The following is a 4976-nucleotide window of genomic DNA, read 5'->3' as shown; positions in this document are numbered from 1 at the left end:
AGACAGACTTAACATCTTGTGTGGAAGGGGTTTTTTTTTTTGTATTTGTTCTTAGTGAGCAGGAACGTATTTACAATAACTGTGTTGATGTTGATGCAGGACTCCTCTTCATGCTGCAGCTTTTTCTGACCATGTGGAGTGCGTTTCCCTTCTTCTGAGCCATGGAGCTCAGGCAAATGTTGTTGACACCCACATGCACAGAACACCACTGATGATGGTAGCTCTAAATGGACAGACCAATGCTGTGGGTCAGTACACTAACTGATCCTGGGATAAACTTGTGGAAATAATGGTCCCTGATTTCTTAACCTTTCACTTGTATTTATCTCCACTGTTGTGTTGTGTTACAGAGGTGATGGTGAGCGGTGCTAAGGCAGACTTGCACTGCAAGATGCAGACAGGAACACAGCATTGCATTTGGCTTGCAGCAAGGTAAGGGCTATTCAGAGACAGGAAATGTTCTTTAGTCATTCAGTATTAAAAATTTAAAGTTGAAAGTAGTTACATTCAGATTTTATATTTTTGCAATGTGTGGGACGTGTATGTTTTGGCCTGGCCCTTGGAACATTTATGTATCACTTTGGACACACTCTGGCAGACACATTTAACCACATCATCACATGTTTCACTTGCATCACTAAAGGCACAATTTGGAGAATGTCATATTTTGTGAACAATAATATTTGCCACACACACACGCACTGGTCCGTAACTGTCACACAAAGAGCTTTTAAAGCTTTGCGCGCGAGATTAACGTTTATGTGAAGCTCAGAACGTCATCTCTTTAACATACTGACAAAGGCAGGATTGTTGCACATCTCATGTGGTCACTGCAGATGACTTTGGTACTCTCTGTTTCTTCTCAGGGTCACGAGACAAGTGCCTTGTTGATTCTGGAGAAAATCAGCGACAGGAATCTCATTAACTGCACCAACGCTGCTCTGCAGACGTATGTAGAACCTGAGGTTGCACCTACTGTAAACAGTAGGATAACCTGCAAAACCCATGTGAACTTACTGTAACACTCTTCTACCTGCAGGCCCTTGCATGTAGCAGCCAGGAAGGGATTGACAGTGGTGGTCCAGGAGCTGCTGGTGAAAGGAGCCAGTGTGTTAGCTGTGGATGAGAATGGTCAGCTTTCATTCACTGTACTCACACATACTCTTCAGGTGTAATTCTAATGTGTACTATGAACCCTTTTCCTCCTTTATTCCCAGGTTACACTCCAGCTTTGGCTTGTGCTCCAATCGGGATGTAGCTGACTGCTTGGCCCTCATCCTCAACTCAATGATGCCCACCTCATGGTCACCATAGCAGCTTTGCCACTCTCTCGCTTACTCAAACAGTCATCAACCACCACCCTATCTCAAACCACATTTCCAAAGGTGTGGCCTTTGATACTCCAGCCCCACTGAGACCTGACCACGCCTCCTACTGCAGGCCAGAACGCCTGCTGTCCTCTGTCTCCGGAGATGATGAAATGAATGACTCAGATTCAGAACGTACTGAGGACTAGTGGAACCTCAATACTGGCAGGTTAGCCAGCCACTCAGGAGCCTTAATAGATCACTGACAAAAGCTTGACAGGGCAGTAAATACAAGCAGAGTATTCTTAGGTAAGTCTCTTCAAATCTAAAAATAATCCTCGTCTGAACCACATGCTTGCTTCCTTCAGGTGCATACACAGTGGAAAAGATGCACTAATGTAATAATTTGGTAAAATAAAGAATATTTGCCACTTTTTTTTTCCACGGCATCACTGTACGATCAGTAACATGTCAGCGTCCTTTTCAATGTAAAGCAGTGGTTTTATTTTTACGTTGAACTCTTTCTGTTTGAGGATACAGTTTTAAATCTTTTTCAAAGATTTTTCATTCACATTTACTAATGGAGCATCTGGTGAAGAAAAGCTCAGAGGACTGCTTTTTTTTTTCTTTGTTAAGATACAGAAACTGAGGGACAATCTTATGGGACAGCTGAAGAAGCGTTTTCCCTACTGTACTTGAGATTTTATTCAGAGTTCTTTGAGCTTTCACAGCAGCCACTGACTGTCACTCTGGGACACTTATAATGCTGCATTCATGATTAGGATCGACTTCTTGATTCCTAGGAGAGAAAGTCATATTGAAACCTACGTATTTATTCCAGGTGGAGATTGAATCGTTGAGAGCAGATTGTGACAGCAGGTGGATGTAAGACCAATGTACTGTAACAACTGATGAACTGAATGAGCAGCCCAAGGATGGATAACTTGCAATGCTGTAACTTCTAATGTTTGTGTTGTGTACAGGAGACAAGAGAAGGTGGCTGTCACTGTGTGGATTTGTTGTGTGTGTGTGTGTGTGTGTGTGTGTGTGTGTGTGTGTGTGTGTGTGTGTGTGTGTGAGAGAGAGAGAGAAACTATTAAATATTGCCTTTGAGGAATATGCAACATTCAAACAGAGGATAAATGCTACTTGGTGAATGTTTGTACTGTAAAGATTAAGTAACAGATGAATAAAGACATTTGTTTTGGTTTATTTTATAAGAGATAAAGAAATGTGTAACAGCTGAAGGTTGGAGCAGCTCTTAACCATAACACTGAACTTTATTTTCCTGATCCTCTAAAGTTTATTCATTGTCCAGGTGGTACATTCGTCCATACAGGCAGGCAGTGACCAGGCCACCCTTCGTGTTTGAATGTTTCATGGTCAGTCTCCCGTCTGCAGCTTTCTCCAGACTCTCTGGCTGCTCCAGGAACATTCGGCTTGTCAGAATAGATGGGTACACGTATTTGGTGTCAAAGTTCCCTCCAACAGGAAGTCCATTTTAGACTCTGCTTCTTCCGCTTCCTGTCCACAAGAGCTCTGATCCAACCCTGCACAACAGACTACTGCACAAACCTGTAGATATTTAACATGTGGCAAATAAAGTAGTGAGTTGTCAGTTTTAACCTTTTTAGAAATATTCAAATTCATGTGATTCTGCCTGCAGTGCGTAACGTCCGTTGACGGTGTGTTCCTGCAAGTGCGCCGAAAGCATAGAGCTCTTTATGGTCTTGCAGTAACCACCTGTACTGCAGGCGGCAGCAGAAAGTGCCGTTGCACACTTTAATGTCGCCTTGTGTCTCATTTAGAGGACAAATGTAAATGTGTCATACATCATAGAGGAGATGAAGGTGGGTAGGAGGGAGGAGGAGGGTCATCACAGCTATCTTGGTAGCAGTATCCAGAGTCTGTAGCCGCTGATATTGTTGACTCCCACCACCAGCCTCCACCTCTTTGGCTGCACTTTGTTTTACCTCAAGTGGCTCCAAAACTGGCACTCTGCCACCAGCAGCCTGCCCTCCTCTGGGTCCCCTTTCCTGGCGTGGTGGTAGGTGGCAGAAAAAGGGGTGTAGATGCCACTTCCTGTCATGATGAGCCTGTCATTACGAATGTTGACAGCTTAGTAGGGTGACGTTGGCAGCCAGACTGAATGCCTGCTGAAACTGGATTGAATCCAGCAGGGGGAGCTGGTTCATCCAGGCCAGGGTCGGCAACCGCGGCTCCGGAGCCGCATGCGGCTCTTAGTCCTTAGTGCGGCTCCGCGTGTTTGGGAAAATAAATTAGAAATTTCGCTGAGTGTATTTATTTATGTTATTCTTTAACTTGAGTTCTAAATTGGAAGATTTTGTGATATTGAAATAAATATAATTATATTCTATTATTTTTCCTCGCTCAATAAGCGTCACACTCGGGAAGCCGGTATCCCCGAAACCGTGATTTATCGACTTTCAACCGGGTAGGCCATATGATCTTCGGATCACATTATGTCAGCAGCTGCACCGTGACTAGTTAAAGCAACACTGCTCACGCTCACAGACGATGACAGCTTACAGTCCTGTAAACTGACTTCGCACACCGATTAGCAGACGCTGTGCCAGGTCAGGAGCAGAAGTCCATGTAACATACCGGCAGACCGACGATGTTTGCATGAACGCGCTTTTCCACGCGGTGCTGTACGATACGCGGCTGACTTCGAGCCACGCCGACCACACCACCAACACAACACAGATAGCGCTTAGGCGGGAGCGTGATTGCGGGCGCTCAGTGCGTCCGCTTCCTGCAGCGGCGCTGCGACCAGCCCCGCCGCACGATTAACAGGTAATACAATTTAGGCAGATTTGCAATATTATTTTCATTTTTCGCAGTAGAGCTTTTTTTTACCATTATTTTTAAGTCAGGTCAGCTCCAAAGCCAAGGATATAAGGGGCGGCTCACAGTTTTTGTTTGCTACTGGCATTTTAGTTCGCTGGGTGTCTTGCTTGTTATATTCTTTAGAGTTCAAAATGTGTTATTACTATAAATGTTTTCTCGTAGCACTTCATGGATTTATAGCACACCTTAGTTGTTCACAAGGTACAAAAAACAATATTTACGTTTATCTTCATTTTAGATGTCAAAAAGTATTTGCGGCTCCCAGTGTTTTCTTTTGCGTGGAAACCGGGTCCAAGTGGCTCTTTGGGTGTAAAAGGTTGCAGACCCCTGGCGTAGGGTTTCAGAGAGTTTTGTGGCTATAACGTAGCTACAGCGTAGATTACCCGTATAAATCCTCAGGTACATGGAACGTTCTCTGCTCAGTGGTGTTGGATCCTGATCACCCCATGTTTGTGTTTCAGTGGGTGATGGGAGTCAAAGAGGAGATATTGGTCTGTGTGTCTCCACAGTTGTTCTCAAACTAAAGAAGGCGCTTGACAGGAGACGAAACCTGATGGCCTCCTTCACTTTCATCAACATTTCTTTCAACTTTATATTAAGTTTGTCAGTGAAAGCTATGAAATGGAAATTCAGCCCTCGGAATCAATCCCAGATTGTTTATCTGCTTTTATTGTGATAATGAGGGAACAGGCCTCACATGGCCATGAAAGTGCATATGGTACTTTTGAGTCCCCCCCCCCACACACACAAATACCTTTGTCTTTAGAGCTAATAATTAATAAACAATGGTGTGCCACC

The 4976-nt window shown here is 44.2% G+C and overlaps 1 long non-coding RNA gene and 1 pseudogene across 1 annotated transcript; one reads left to right on the top strand and one right to left on the bottom strand.

Annotated features, from left to right (window-relative positions):
• Positions 1 to 375: 375 nt before the first annotated feature.
• LOC109199207 (uncharacterized) lies at positions 376 to 1244 on the top strand. Its single transcript, XR_002059664.2, has 4 exons — positions 376 to 432; positions 867 to 949; positions 1040 to 1131; positions 1218 to 1244. It is a non-coding gene; the product is annotated as an uncharacterized LOC109199207 (long non-coding RNA).
• Positions 1245 to 2609: 1365 nt separating this feature from the next.
• Positions 2610 to 3771, bottom strand: LOC109199206 (biotinidase-like; annotated as a pseudogene).
• Positions 3772 to 4976: the final 1205 nt, after the last annotated feature.

The sequence above is a fragment of the Oreochromis niloticus genome, unplaced genomic scaffold, assembly GCF_001858045.2.
Source record: "Oreochromis niloticus isolate F11D_XX unplaced genomic scaffold, O_niloticus_UMD_NMBU tig00007293_pilon, whole genome shotgun sequence".
NCBI classification, from domain to species: domain Eukaryota; kingdom Metazoa; phylum Chordata; class Actinopteri; order Cichliformes; family Cichlidae; genus Oreochromis; species Oreochromis niloticus.
Note: the sequence above shows the minus strand (reverse complement) of the source record. Positions and strands in the feature narration are given on the sequence as shown.